This window comes from Perca fluviatilis, chromosome 6, assembly GCF_010015445.1.
Source record: "Perca fluviatilis chromosome 6, GENO_Pfluv_1.0, whole genome shotgun sequence".
Lineage (NCBI taxonomy): Eukaryota > Metazoa > Chordata > Actinopteri > Perciformes > Percidae > Perca > Perca fluviatilis.
Genome location: NC_053117.1, coordinates 39,162,264 through 39,179,081, shown reverse-complemented (window position 1 = coordinate 39,179,081; position 16,818 = coordinate 39,162,264). Strand labels below are relative to the sequence as shown.

Genomic DNA, 16,818 nt, shown 5'->3' with positions numbered 1-16,818 from the left:
AGGAGAAAACACAAGACCTTCACCCAGGAAACAGGTGTTCATGTCCTGGAGAAGTTTAGGAGAAAACACAAGACCTTCACCCAGGAAACAGGTGTTCATGTCCTGGAGAAGTTACGGATCACGATACTTATGTCATGATACAATATCATCACGACACTTATATGTCACGATATATAGAGATATTATTGCGATTTTCAACATTTGTACAGTTTTGTACAATATCATACGAACCTGTCGCAGGAAAATAAATGAAATATTATTTAAAGAAAAGAAGAAGAAAAAAAGTTGTTCGCAAGAATTAGGGAAGGAGACAGGCTAGGGGTGGGAATCAGCAGAGGCCTCCCGATACGCTATCATCACGATACTTATGTCACGATACGATATCACGATACTTATGTCCCGGTACTTATGTCACAATGCGATATCATCACGACACTTATGTCACGATACAATATCATCACGATACTTATGTCACGATACAATATCATCACGATACTTATGTCACGATACTTATGTCACGATACAATATCATCACGATACTTATGTCACGATACAATATCATCACGATACTTATTTCACGATACAATATCATCACGACACTTATGTCACAATGCGATATCATCACGATATTTATGTCCCGGTTACTTATGTCACAATGCGATATCATCAACGATACTTATGTCACGATACAATATCATCACGATACTTATGTCACGATACTTATGTCACGATACAATATCATCACGATACTTATGTCACGATACAATATCATCACGATACTTATTTCACGATACAATATCATCACGACACTTATGTCACAATGCGATATCATCACGATACTTATGTCCCGGTACTTATGTCACAATGCGATATCATCACGATACTTATGTCACGATACAATATCATCACGATACTTATGTCACGATACAATATCATCACGATACTTATGTCACGATACAATATCATCACGATACTTATGTCACGATACAATATCATCACGATACTTATGTCACAATGCAATATCATCACGACACTTATGTCACGATACGATATTATTGCAATTTTCAACATATTGCAGTATTCTGAGATGTATCGCAATTTCATTTATTTAATTTTTTTCCAACTCCCAATTTTTCCCAATTTCAAATCATGTCCCCAAAGGGAAACTTTATATCACGATACTATGCTGTATCGATCCCCCCACCAATGAAAATGCGTTGCATAAAAATTTAATATATGATTAAAAAAAGGGGAAAATAAAGTTCAATTGTTGAACGAGAGACGGTACCAGAACATCCGAGCCAGTTCTGGCAAACAGCGTCATTCCCCAGGCTGTCAGGAAGCTCAACCCCCTCCCCTATCTCCCTCCCCTCCCCTTCTGTTTCCAAGAACTCTGGACTCTACACCCCCCCCCCCCCTTTCAGAGACCACATTTCAAATATATTCATCTTTAGTTTTCTGTACTGTTTGACTTTTGCCTTATTTAAAATTCATTACTTTTGGTATATATTACTTATCTTTCTTTATTTGTATATATTTGTTACCTTTTATATTATATTTGTTGTTCGTGTTCTTATTGCACTATGTATTTTCAATTGCTCTGTATGTCTGGCACATATTGCAGAACTGACAATAAAGTTGACTTGAAGTCTCCGACCGCTGAGGCTGAGTTGTGTCCGTCCACACTGCAGGTGGATGAACACACACACAGCCACAGCCTCCGAGTGTTTACAAGTCCCTTCACCCCCGGCCAAGCATGTGGTGAAGCCCCCCAGCTCCAGTCATATCAGTGGGATCTGCTAACTAGCCCCAACGGACACTGCCAGGTTTTTGTAGTAAATCGTGGAGCAAAACCACAATTGACTAAAAAGGAGATAGGCTCGCTCTGACTTCATAGCATTTTGTGGTCTACATCTCCCTTTGAGTTCTTTTTCCTCTTCTTCAGAGTTCTTTCCCTTCTCTTTTTCCCCTTTCATCTTAAATAAAAAATGCAGCTGGATCCACCATTCGTCCTAATAGTTTTCTTTGTTTTTAGCCCTTTTTTAAAAAAACTGTATTTTATCGCTTTGGCTTTTTGGAAGATTTTTTTTCCTTTTATGAAAGCCTTAATGTGTTCAAGAAGTCCCAAAGTTAGCTGCTATATAATGGTCCAGCTGCAAAATTTGTCTTCAAACACAATCATTTGTACAAAGACTTTCTGTCCGACAGCACATTTCTATAGCGTGTTGTCCACACGGGGTCAGCCCTATGTTCCCACAGCCCAATGGTCCCACAGCCCTATTTGCACTATTTAGAATGTATTACTGTATTGTATATACTACTTATCTTTCCACAGCCCTATTTTCCCACATTTCTAGGACATTTTCCAAAATAAGGTCTTGTGTTCCTACATTTCCCTTCAATTTAAGCCCTATCCTCCCACAATATTGTTTTAGTGTTAGGGGGATAAAATCTGATACAAATTTATGAAAAAGGAAATGTGGGAACATAGGGCCTAATTTTGGAAAAAAATCTTAGAAATGTGGAAACATAGGGCTGTGGGAACATAGGCACGCTCCCGTCCACACCTTAGAGCAGGGGTGTCAAACTAAGGGCCACCCTGGAAAATAAAAAAAAGCACATCAAGGGCCAGACATGTAGAGTTAATTGACATGCTTATGACTGTATTACTGCATGTCATTTTTTATGCTTTCTCTGAAACTTTCGTCGCATTTTTGTTAACATTAAATCCATACAAAAGGCAGCAAAAGAGTTTCTTAGCAAATCAAGCAAAACAAAGATGATGTTGTTTTAAAAGCAGGCTACCACACAGCCGACTCACAGCCAACCTGTTTCACAGCCTGAATATGAAAAGTCTCTTCTTCTTCTGGGGGAATTTCTAAGTCTCAAAGTCTTTAAATCTGCCAAATTCTGTTGAGTGTCGCGTAACTGCAGTTTGAGAAACAGTTTCCTGTCTTTCTGGGTTTAGCGCGCAACCAGATTAAATGTATTGTGAACCTAAGTTGATATGCGGCCCGGATAAAAACCTGCGGCTCGCGGGCCTTGACTTTGACACATGTGCCTTAGAGCATCCGAAAATGATCACCATTACCCCATTCGCTCCTCACCCCTGTGGAGCACAGATGTGGTCAGCTCAAGCCAAAGGCACCAGCTCTCTCTGCCAAAGTACAACCATGAAAAATGTGCCGGCAATAAGTAACCATGAAACCAAAATGTCTCTTTTCCTATAGCAGAACTGTGGGATCTGCCCCATCGACTGTGAGCCGGGGTTACACAGGGGAACTCGAGGGGGGTGCTGAGGCCTGATTGGGTTGAAAACCATCTGAGAGCCGGAGTTTGTACTGGACAAAGAAATCTGCACACAGAAGTCATAAAACGTAGTGTGTACTCGCACACGTTTTCTCACACGGACCTTCAGTTTTGTGAGGCATACATCCCACACAGTAAACACAGATACAGTACATGACATTCTTACAGCATATAGCACTTTTCATACCGAGAGTGTGGCTCAAAGTGCTTCGCAACAAAGTGAGAAACCGCAAAACGAACCAAATCGCGCACAATGAAAGCAAGTGCAGACATGTTTGTGATAAAATCAAATGAGCAACAAGAGGCAGCAAGTATCAAGAACAGGTATGCCAAGGACAATAGAATATGTGAAAGATCAAAATAAAACATGGGGAAATATTAGGAACAATTGAACATGTAAACTATGATAATAAAACCAACAGTGTGACAATTAGCAGTGCTGAACTTAACAATTTCCCTCAGGGCATCAATAAAGTCTGAATACGTTGAATAATTGTAAATTGTTGTTTAAAATATGTTCAGGGAGCTAGCATGTCTTATATTCTTGGGTAGGGAGTTCCATAGTTTTGGTGCTGTGCTGAGCTGCAGACTTTTTTATTTATTTGTGTGATAGTTTGTATTTTTATTTGTTAAATTGATTTAAATAGTTTGCATTATACTCTTTCCTTAGGCCACACCTTGCACTCATATCCATTTTTGGCATACCAAAACACATAAGTAGTGCAGAGTCCAGGCATTGCTGCCAAGGGTTTCTTACCCAGTGCCCAACTCCTTTGCTCTGAGTCTGGCCAGAGGCTGGCAGAGTACTGGGCGTCTGTTCTTGTTCCCAGGATTGGATTCACTGTATTTTCTTTTTAACCCTGTGGCTTCTCTCAAAATGCCAGTGGTATGCTTGGCAGAAGTGCAACATTTTTCAATTTTTCATCTTATTCCTCTTCAATGTAGTGATGGATCAGAGCTAGGCCCTGCTTAGAGCTGTGTGTGTGTCTGTTATCGTTGTCTGGGGTTTATTTTCCGTGTGTTCTTGATGTAGTGTGTTGGCTGTTTTTATAATCTACTGCACATAGAGGAAGAAAAAAGTTGCAAACGGTTAAAAGAAATGAAAAAAGTGTGCGAGAATTGCTCCGGTGCCTCCGGAAATTCCGGCGCACGGGCTATGGTTAACTGGTCCTCAGATCTCTGCAGGGTAAATCCAGACAGCTAGCTAGACTATCTGTCCAATCTGAGTTTTCTGTTGCTCGACTAAAACTACTTTTGAACGTACACATGTTCCACCAAAACAAGTTCTTCCCCGAGGCTATTTAGCAGAGGCACCGTGGCTCCGTCTGGCGTTTAGCGCCGCCCAAAACAATTGGTGATTGGTTTAAAGAAATGCCAATAAACCAGAGCATGTTTTTTTCCCATCCCAGAATGCTGTGTGGACTAGCAAGACCCTCCTCCGCAGCGCTGTGGAGGAGGGTCTGGTAATGCGAGACTAGCGAGAATACAATTGATCCACAAAATGAATTTACAAAAATTCTGCCCAAACCACTAATTAGCTTATAACGCTAGTCATCGGGCCATGGGTAAAGTAAAAAGAAATCGCTATGAATCACTTGAAATCTCCCATGGTCCGTGATTTCCCAATGGGTCGATAGGAATTACGTTTATGAAATGTAAATTACATGGAAAAGCATGACAGTTCAGCTCACGTTGCACGGTTGGGACTGTTTTCCCAAGATGGCGCCCGCTTGTATACGTGAACAGTACTGTTTTTATAAACTACCTTTTTAATCAACTGTCTGTCCACTTACAAAGTCCTCAATGCTTCGGTGTTCATGTAGGGACCCTCGTTATGCTACCGTGGAAGTGTGGTGATATTTTGAGCCTTGTTAGTGGTATAGAAATAACGATTTATTTTTACTTTACCCATGCCCTGACTGCTAGCGTTATAAGCTAATTAGCGATAAAACTGGTCACATTCGATTAGCATGAAAACACATCCCAGAGAACGGTCAAACTCGGACACGTGTTATTAACGCCTAGGTTCATTTTGCGCCGGATTTCTCCCTTAACTAAGTATTTTTGGTGCTTAAACCTAGACAGTTTCACAACGTTAGCGATCGTTAGGGTCTCTGGTTCAGACCTAAGGACAGAAAATGCTCCTTTGGATCTGATTAGAGGGTTAGGAATAAACAACCATAGAGCATTGTGTGATTTGGAGGACTTGTTGCACTATTTGATACTTTTGTATTAGGGAGACATTATGTGTTTAGAAGAATTTACCCTTTTTAAAATATTTTAACTGTATAGTATTAAATGTATAGGCAACATGCCGTTTCATCCGTTAATGTTAAATGGATATAAATGAATGATGACTTCCCATCATAGACCAACATCTTAGCATGCTGTCAGTGAGGGTAGTGTGAATGCAACATGTTGTCTTTATGTAATAATATGCTAATTGTCTCGGTGCATTGAGGTTGGCAACACACACTCCACCCTCCTGGGTCTCTCCTCTCTCTCTGTCTCACACACACACACACCCCTGTGTTGCTGTGCGGCCGTTTACTCATGTAATGTGACCTGGAGGGGCGCCAACGAGCCCTGGGAAGAAGGTCCGTGGCCTGAGGCCGCCGACACCTCTCCCCAGCCCTGTTGAAATGTTTATTTATAACTCTCTTCCAGCTCCACCTCCCCCTGTCGTCTGCCAGCCGCCATGCCAATCCAAACACACTAGGCCCCTCCAGACGGATCCAGAGCGTGATTTTCAGAAAGAGGAGAACCCTTTCCCCTTCTTTTTCCCCCCTTCGCATGCCCAAAACTCTCCCACCCTTTCCTCTCTCCCTCTCCCTCTGTCTCAGTGTGTCTTCCAAGGAGTAACGCTCAGGGAGAGGCAACTGGAGTAGAGACAGAAGGGAAAGGAAAAGGGGAGGGAGGGATGGATGGATAGAAGAAAAGATGGAGGGGGGGGTGGTGGGGGGGGTGAGGTTCACTCCATCCAGCCCGGGCGGCTAAATTGGTTTCAGAGCAGCAGTTGGACTCCGGGGATGCACGGCACACACTGCAGACTAGCTGTGTTTGCTTTTGTGGGGTGTAGGAAATGTGATCTCCATCCATGTAGCCAACCCACATCCCACATCCCACCCATCACTACCACCGAGAGTGAAGGGAGCCGGCGAGGACAGTCTCCACAACGCAGGTATCGCCGATACCTTAGGAATAAGAATAACAAACATTCAAAAACCCGAGTGCGGAAAAAGTGCATATTCCGCCAAAATGTCGAACGGTTACATCATACGGGCAGGAAGTCACATGTGTTGTGAAAGGTAGGACGACATGTTGAGTCCCTGGCGAGCCCAAGGCTGAAGGCTCTCTAAATAGGTTTAATTGGGCCAGGCCTAACACTGCCATGCAGACACTGGCAGACAGACTTGAGGGGCTACAGGGAAATGCAGCAGCACCCAAGAGACCCCAGGCGCCGTGCCCCTGTATCTGACTTAGTGCTGCTGCTGCGGCTCATTTGGTACACTCACAGTTTTAAGGACACACCGCTCACACATCGGCGTATCCAAGGGAGCTGTGCCAAATTACCAATACCAGTTGTTTATCTAAAAAAAATACAAAAAAACATGCTCATACAGCAGAGCTATGATTGGTTTGTTGCCCAAGGCAAAAACTCTCGCTCTCAAAAGTGGGAATTGTTTACCTCCTTGTGCCTGTGTGTGTGTGTGTGTGTGTGTGTGTGTGTGTGTGTGTGTCTGTGTGTGTGTGTGTGCTTGTTTACGCGTCTCTGTGTATGCACTTAGTGCATTTGTCTGCATGCCTTAGCACAAACCCTGCAGCGCATGGTAAAATGTAGATCAGCCAAAGCAAAATTGAAATGTATACCATATTATTTCCACTCGATAAATGAAGCTCATATCTAATAAATAATATATGGCGCGTCAAATATTTATTCAAACAGCTGAGAGGGAAGACGGAGGGAACACGTGGACAGACACATGCATGTGTGAAATCTATCGTACATACAGGATATGTTAGCAGACAGCAGTCCAATTAATGCGGCCACCTTCAAGACAGAGAAGGGACTTAATGTGGTGTTAAGGCCACAGTGTTGCTTTGATGCACCAGCCACTTGTCTTCAGATTTCCGAGACACACACACACACACACACACACACACACACACACACACACCCACATATGCAAAAACATCGCCGTGCTCGTGGCAGATCCTCATTTCTCTCTCCGACAGTTTGCTTGCCTTGCATCCGAATGGACTTGTCTCATCTCGCCTGCGCATATGATGACAAATCCTACATTTAATTCACTCTGCCTTTTTGCAGTGCGCACCAACTTCTTTTATTTAATAAATGATCGGGCTTTAAAAGCAACCAAGTGTTGAATGAACCCCTACACACACTAGAACACCTTCCGCTGCAGCAAATGATTGTGTGATTTTTTTTTTTTTGTATCTTTGCCAAGTACGATTGTGAGTGTGCGTTCAGTGAGTGGAGTCTACTGTGTGTGGGTGTGGGTGTGGGTTCCTGTGTGTGCGCATTTGTGTGTTTTATATTCTTGTTTGTGTGCTCGTCATGAGTGAGTCCTGGGGGAATGCGGTCTCCACAGTAACCGTCTCTCTTGGTGGTCCGTCATTAATAGTCTGTCTGGTCTTGATGATTTAGATTCAGTCAAAAAAAAAAAAGAGAACGAGAGAGAGAGAGAGAGGGGGGGGGGTGCAGTCATATATATCAAGCGAAATCCCATAAAATCATTTAACAACACGGCACAATAAACAGCTCGACAAGTAAATAAATAATCAGTAAATCAAGAGGTCAGCCTAAGCAACCTTTGGTGATGTGTGTGTGTGTGTGTGTGTGTGTGTGTGTGTGTGTGTGTGTGTGTGTTCACACATATTGTGCTGTTTGTTTTTCCTCTTTGTCTCATCTCTCCCCCCGCCTCTCCTGAGTGAAGAGAAATTGAGAAACCAATCTAAAATCCATCAGGACTTCCCTGCCCACAAAACCCCTCTCCCCCCAACGCCACTCCACCCCAGCCTACCAAACCCCCACCCACCCACCCCACCTCCCCCCCCACACACACACACGCACACACACACACACACACACACACACACACACACACACACACACAGGTCTTGTTTTGTGTGTTGCAAGAGCCTGGAAATTGGATGAGATGCTCGTTTAGCGGGCAGCTGGTCTGGGGCCGATATGAATTGCGTTTCCCCACGCCAGGAAAGGTCAAGCCCCCTCGCCTTGACGGAGTGCATCGGCCTATTGAGTGGCGCTTTAGTCCATTTACCAACCGCCAATGGCGAGGCGGCAGAGGGGAGTGAGGGAAGCACACAGGACTCTTGTGTGGGAAGAGAGAAAAGAATGGCAGCACGTCGGATATAAATTCATTGTTTCTCATCACCCAGCTGGGGCAGGAGTGGCCGGGAGTGATTGCTGGGATGGGGGGGGGGGAAGTGAGCTAGGAATATTACCGTGCCTGTGTGACAGAAGAGCTAAGCAGCCCTCTTTTACCACCATCGGCTCCCCATTCAGCCTCGCTGCCCAGAATATTTGAAAGACTGTGTCGAGTTAAGTGAAATGGGCCAGTACTCACCAAAACTCACTGGCACTTTAGATTTTTGTCCACACGAGTATCCTTACTTCTATTTGCTATTAACATTATTATTATTAGGCTGACATTTATACTAAAACAGGCAATGTGTTATGATGTATTGGGAAAAACCAAGCAATTCCATGTAAAATCTGACTATCAGCACCCCCATATAGCATGAATGGAATGATCCTTTGTAGGGCTGCAAAATTGAATCATCATGAATTGTCAACCATCAAAACTAATCGGCAACTATTTTGATAATCGATAAAATTGGTTTGAGAAAAATTCTCTGTCAGCTTGTTAAATGTGAATATTTTTCTACTGTCTTCTCTCCTCTGTGACAGTAAACTGAATATCTTTGAGTTGTGGACAAAACCAGACATCTAAAGACGTCATCTCGGGACTTTGGGAAACACTGATCCAAATTCTGATCGATCCACGGAACAACTAATCGATTTGTCCAGGACATAATGAACACATTTTCACACACTGCGACGATTCGACTGTTCGAATCCGGCTCATTTGAATCGCCAAATGGTCGACTTCTCGAGGTCGCCCCTGCAAGATGTAAATATATCCAAGACACGTGCTATGATCGTGTCATGGAACTGCTGAATAAGGGTTTTTTGGCAACTTCTTTGGTCCAATTCAGTCTCTGTTAGCGCCCACGTTGCCTTTTGAAACACCCAAACAGAAATCAGACGACGCGACCTTCCGTAAGAATTCGCTCAATAGAGCCGGCGTTCAAAAGAAAAGAAATTCAGTTGGTTCCCTTTCACGTTTCATAACTCCAGAATAATACCTTTACATTTAAAGAGAGCAGGAAATGTTGCCACATCACAGTTGATGCCTCTGTTAAAAGAGAGAATTTATTCCAACAGCTAAAAATAGGGACAATTAATAGGCTGCTGAAAACAAGACACCTCAACAGCACGCATATACATCGCCGCCTCGGGGCTGCTATCTCTCCCCGTCTCCCCGACTCTCACGCATGCACACAGGAAAAAGGGGTTGCTGTCCCTTTAATTTTCATCCCTTGCATATCTGGAGGAGCCCCGGCAAAGCAATTAAAACAAAGGCATATTTAACATGGGGTTAATGATTGCCTGACCCTGCAGTCAGCACTGTGACAATATCTTAATTATTGAGAAACCTAAAGTCATTACGCCTACGAATGGCCCGAGGAGCGTCTCTATTGATCGGGATCCAGTCCCATTACAGGCCCAGCCTGGACCAATGAAGCCCCCCCCCCCTCCCCATTAGACAGCCTCTCTCTATCTCTCTCTCCCTGTCTCTTGGTCTCTATCTTTCTCTCTCCCTCACTCAAAAAAAATAATTCAAGGGACTTGTAAATGTAAGAGTTACAAAAGGTATTCTTGCTTAAAAAAATACTGACCTTCATTATGATGAGCATTTGGGTTAACTGTATCAAAATCCATGAGTGAATCTCAAACAGCAATCTTTGTGTAAAATATACATGTAGTAAGTAAGTTTATTTAATAAAAAGAAATGATGACTTGACTGACCGATTACATTGTTTGGATATTTGTAATAATTACTGTATGTTTCAACAACATTTTTAAGAATACACTATGAATAGCAATTAGTTTTAAGAACTACAATTATTAGACAACTCAACTTAATATTTTTGGAGACTTTACTAAACAACTTAAAAGAACGAGTAAGTGGGTAGGACGTGACGTCATTTCCTAACGGTTCTGGCTCAGAGAGCCGACACCAGGGATGTGGCATGGCGGGCTCAGCTACTCCACGGTCTTACTGGACTCCACCGACAATACCTCAAGTAAGTAACATTTAACACAATAATAAGTTACATATATCTCAGTTACAGAAGCAGCATGAAATATCAGTCGACCAACATTACTGTCACGTCGAAGTCATTCTTTGCCAAAGCTAATTTGACTTGTTAGCACACTTTAGCTAGCTAGCTAGCTAGTTGAGTCTTATATATCTATGGTTGAGTCTGCACATGCTATGCATTTTCTTCAGAAGGCTAGCTACAGCTAAGCTTAGCTACATTAGCCACATTGATATTACTTACAGTTTAACATTAGTCTCTAACTTGTATAACTACAACACATTTGCACCTTGTAGGTCTAGTTAAGTTGGAGGCAGGTCTGACAAAAATATTTTTACTTGCTCAAGTCACTTAATTGAACGTGATGTTAGCCCCTAGCTAGTTGTCGAGGCTAATGTTTCTTTTTCTTTGACTTTCTTCAAAATCAGAGACAGGGTTATACCACAAAGACAGTGAAAGGCACTCCCCCCAGCGGTCAAAAGCGCGGAGGGGCCCGCGATAATTACCGGCAGACGCCGATGGCCGCTGCCGAACGGCGAATGCGCCGGACTATGACGGGTCGGGCAGCATCAGTAGTTAAGGTGGGAGGCTTTTCTGTGGGAAATCCTGACGTAAATGTAGCGTTAATGAATTAGTCAGCCACGCATGTGGTGGAGTCGGGCGATTGTCACAATAAAAGCAGAACCTATTTAGTTCTATCCTGAAGCTCAGTGTCACAGGCTGTTGCGCACAGATCCCTCTCCTAAACCGCTACAAGGCATCTGTCTCCCACTTGTTCTCAATTTTTTTTATTAAATATGCTTTATTGCTATCACTGTTAGGTTAACCTTTCCAAAGTTTCAAGAATACAATATAATAAATTAAGTAACAATGTAATTAATATAATATATAATATAATAGAAGAAGAAATATTTGAATTTCAATAGGGCCTTCTTACTGTTACTGTATGTTTTTGCATTTGTTGGTCTTTCTCTCTTTGTACTGAAGGATAAGCTGGGCTCTGTCCTAATTTATATGACATGCTGATCTTTAAATCTCAGTCATAGAGGAAATCGTGCATTGCTCTGGCAGAACGGAGCAGTATTCATTAATTGGAATTGCAATTCATGACTCTTGTGGAAAGTTGTTCTTAAAATTCATATCCTAAATTCAAGAGTTGTTTTAATCCTTGGTAAATATAAAAAAAATGTTTTTCAGATGGAAAACAGCAGAAAAAGAAAATATGAGGTAAGTTACTATTTTTTCTTTTCTTTTTGTGGGTAAATGGGTTAATTGTCTGTAGTCTATCAACTTCTATGGCAATAAAGGTTTATATCTCTTTTTTTCGATGTATGCTTAACTTGACAGAGAAACTGGAGCGACAGGAAGGCGTGTGTGAGAAAGAGGGGAGGACACCAGCGAAGGACAGCAGGCCATATTTGAACTTAGGTCACAGCGTAAAGGACTGAGCCTCACAGGACACGATCCACTAGCTATCGAGGCTCCCTAGCTTTTATTCCTCTTTAAGGTAACAGCTCATGGGATGGCAGTGTAAGCTCTGATTTGTCACATCATCAAAGGGTGGACTTATTAAACACTACCAACTGAAACAGAGATTTAGGTCGTGGACATTTTCTTCCTTGTATTCGTGTGAACTGTCCATGTTCTTTTAAAACTTGGGGTGGCTTACATACACACAGATCAGTGGAAACTGAATCAGCAAGATGTCAAAGCTTTTAAATGTAAAATTTGGGACTTATGTTTTCCGAACTACCAAGGATAATTTTCAACACATTAACTCATCTGAAAGACTAGAAACAATAGAGTGTGTGTTTGATGGTTGTGAGTTCAAAACTAACATATGTTATGCTACACATACAAGCCGAAAGCACCAATCCTACTTATGTAAGGACTTAAAAGCTGATGTTATTGTAAAACTTCTGATTTCTACCAGTGTTCGACACCATGACAGCCAGTTTGCATTTGATGTGGAGTTGGATGCCACTGTAGATTTGGATTGTGAAAGTTATCAGTTCTTTCTTGCTTAAGTGAGAAAGCATTTATAACGTCTCTGATAAATGTAGAGATGACTTGGTGGAACAGCTTCAGTTTATCTGCACATCATCATCTCAGTATATTCCAAATTTAGTGAGACATTTTGACACAATAACTGCACTGTTGATGAAATGGTTGTCAGGGATTTTGTTGAAAATTTGTCTTTGCAATCCTCTAGTACAGTGGTTCCCAACCTGGGGTCCGGGCACCCCCAGGGGGGGTGGCAAAGATCACAGGGGGGGCGCGAGTCTTTATCTGTTTTGAGGTTGAGGGGAAAAAAAGAAAATTGCACATGTTAAACAAATTATGATAATACACTAGAATATTAGCCTGACAAGCCAGACCCACATCAAGATGTAGTGTCTGGGAACTCACTATGACGGAGCTCGATCCGAGGGGCGGGATAAACGGTTGTCTTTCAAATTCCCTCTGCACGTAATAGAATAGTGCTACAACCAGGCAGAGCAACGAGGAAGGTAGCGGAGCTAGTTGATAGATTAAACTTTTGCCCTATCCGGTCGGCAAAACTCTGAACACATCTTCCTTTTTTAAGAATGATTTTCTGTGCCATTCTTTGTATCCTTGTTTTTCCTGCCGCTACAGCATCACTATTTTATGAATGAAACATATGTGCTGATAACTCCTCTGTATCAAAAAAGAAAGTAAGGCTCTATCTCGAGAGTTACCTCAACTTCGGTTTTGCGTGGGGGCTCAGCTTTTCTTAGACATGAATAGGGGCGCCAAGGAAAAAGGTTGGGAACCACTGCTCTAGTACAGCTCTTGGTCCTGATGGTCTTTTTTCTAAATATAAGAGGGAAATGTATTGTAACTTATGTGTTAAGCCAGTTAAATTATCACAATCTCTGTTTTTTTTTTGGTTTTTTTTAAAGGTCAACGCAGAGTTTCAACAAATCACCACCATAAATCTTGAGGCAAAATTCATGTCAATTTTGGACCTTCATTCCCCTAAACTCCTTTCCAGAGAGAAACATCGTGCAGAAATGAATATTTCCTACAGGTATTTCAGTATACTCCTCTGTTTAGCTGCTGCTTTCCCCCACCTGGCTTGTCATGAAAGTGCTCATATTATGCTTCTTGGCTTTTCCCCCTTTTCCTTTATTTATTTATTTTTTTTCATGTTCAGGTTTACAAAGTGAAAAAGCCCAAAGTCCCCAAACGAAGAGGTTACAATCTCCAAAAGAACAGAAAGCGCTGTTCACAAACTGCTCCAAACAGCTCTATTGTAGTCCAGCCTTTACTTCAGAGACAAACTGTCACTTTGTAACACACGTTGTAATGCTCGCCTAGCTGCTAGCATGGCACGCCCTCATACTCTGCTTCTGACTGGCTAGTAGTCCTTACCTAGGTACTGTCAGAGCACGCCCTCATACTCTGCTTCCGACTGGCTAGTAGTCCTCCTTACCTAGGTACTGTCAGGGCACGCCCTCATACTCTGCTTCTGACTGGCTAGTAGTCCCTACCTAGGTACTGTCAGGGCACGCCCTCATACTCTGCTTCTGACTGGCTAGTAGTCCCTACCTAGGTACTGTCAGGGCGCCCCTCATACTCTGCTTCTGACTGGCTAGTAGTCCTTACCTAGGTACTGTCAGGGAACGCCCTCATACTCTGCTTCTGACTGGCTAGTAGTCCTTACCTAGGTACTGTCAGGGCCGCCCTCATACTCTGCTTTAGACTGGCTAGTAGTCCTTACATAGGTACTGTCAGGGCACGCCCTCATACTCTGCTTCTGACTGGCTAGTAGTCCTTACCTAGGTACTGTCAGGGCCGCCTCATACTCTGCTTCTGACTGGCTAGTAGTCCTTACCTAGCTACTGAGCATGTGCGACTCCCAACAAAGATGGAACAGAAGTGAGATGTCTCACTCTGTATCAAAACACAAGGGCTCAACACACAGGGTGAAAAGAGGAGCTGCAGCAATGTGCAGTACAAGAAAATATATGGTGTTTTTGATAATTAAACCATATAAACTTATTCTGATATAGCCTCTAAATACAATTATGAACCTGGAAATGAGCATAATATGGGCGCTTTAATATTTCTCCAGGCCATAATGTGCACTGAGTGAATAGGTATCTTGTCATTAAAGAATACATTTTCTCCTTAACAGAGTGGAATTTCCATTCAGAAAACCATAGAAGTCATCCGATCAATCATCAATGATCAATCATCAATCACCTTGGTGAAGATGATCAAAGAGTTTGAGGTGAGTCCAATATATGGATTTCAGGCTTCTCCCTACAATTAATGTGTAAAGTTGAAATTATTGCTTCTGCCATCACATCAGTGTATTTTCTTTGTTCTTTAACCAATGAAAGAACCCTTATTAAACTGTTGTGATTAGAAATACACAGCTATTATGTAGCTCTAGCTGTCCACTGAAAATTAGACATTACTGGTGTGCCTGATGTTGATTTTTGAAAGTGTAATCTAAATACTATAGAAAGCAAACTGAACCATAACTGTTTTTATTTTATACAGTTTAATGCCCATTTACCCTACTGCTGCACAGAGCGCTGGTCACTTGTTTATTCAAGCTTTATTTATATATTTGTATCAACCTAGATACTATTATTTGCATGTTTTTTTATTTACCAACATTCGAACAAATTAAGCATATAACAGAAATAATCAACCCAAAGTTAATTAAAAGAATACTCAACTTACTATACAATCTTTGTACAACTGATTGATTTAGTTGTTATGATAATGGATTTGTTCTATTTTGGTGACATCCTGCCTGCCTGTTCTAACCAGTTTCCTTTTACAATGTGATGCACAGGTGATGGCTGTGTACCTGTTCCGGAATAAAAGTGGACAGGTCAATGATGTTGGGATCGTCATTGAAGGTTCCATTGTACTCAACCATCTTGGGGATCTTAGCAGATCCTGTTGCTTCCTGCTAGCACTGACCCTATGCTTTGGATCTGAAATATCCCAAAACTCATGAATACATTTTTGAGTTTGCTTGTGGAAGTGGATTCCGGAAACCTTTCAGCAAAGGTGCAAAGACTGAAACAATGTGGTCATATAGGTTGCTGAGAGGCAGCTGTTCAGATGAGAAAATATGTTTTATTTAATCAGACAATCTCCAGGTGTGGTCAGGCTCAAAGTGTTGGACAGATTTCAATTCTTATAACAAGAATGAATTTATTACGCTTTATTTTTCCATGTCTTTGGGTGTAAACACATTTACAACATAAGTTCCTTATGACTGGGCCATTTAGTTGTTTATTCCTTTTAAAACATTGCTCTGGGTTGTCCTTTTATATTCGAAGTAGATGTGTATAAAATCAGTGTCTCACCCTGCCTGCAGACTGTAATGTGTTGTGTAAATGTAGAATGCTAAAAGATGACTACAGTATTTTTTGAGTGTAAATGATTGATACCCGATGGCCGGAGTCAAGTTTTTGCATCTAACAGGTTCAGATTGTTATAAGTGTCTAGCGACATTGTGAATAGGATACCTTATGCACTTCTCACTTATTTGCGCTATACTTTGTCATTGATGTTGCTACTAGTGTTTCACATGTGCATGCATTGCAATCAAATAAAACGTTCATGTTTTGTGAGATCTTGGTCGTACTTAAATATTTTTAGGTTAACATGTATTGACATCAAGTAGAAAACACCTATACAATGTATTAAATTGAGTAAAAGAAATAAGTCAGTACAACAAATATTTTAAATAAATCATAGGCAAGTAGTCAGTTATGTCATACTAATGGTTTCACTTGTATCTACTCACTTTCTTCTGTGCCTTCTGCTAATATTTTCTATATGGTTTACACAATCTTTCAATTATATTTACTTAATTCTATTTGGTAATTCTACTAAATCAATTCATTCAGACATGATTAAAAATATTACTAAAATCTACTCATTATTTATGGTTTGTTTTACTTGATTTCAAAGCTTTGTAATCTACTCAATATTTTTGAGTGTAAAAATGTTTCACTAATTAAATTAAGTAAAGTGCAGTATTTGTTTTTAGAGTGCTCGCTCCTTCTCTCTGTCCCACTGCGAGCT

At 41.5% G+C, this 16,818-nt stretch overlaps 1 long non-coding RNA gene across 1 annotated transcript; it reads left to right on the top strand.

Moving 5' to 3' along the window:
• Positions 1-10,518: 10,518 nt before the first annotated feature.
• Positions 10,519-16,363, top strand: LOC120559961. Its single transcript, XR_005639394.1, has 6 exons — positions 10,519-10,722; positions 11,935-11,964; positions 12,085-12,244; positions 13,662-13,789; positions 14,900-14,995; positions 15,572-16,363. It is a non-coding gene; the product is annotated as an uncharacterized LOC120559961 (long non-coding RNA).
• The last annotated feature ends 455 nt before the right edge of the window (positions 16,364-16,818 follow it).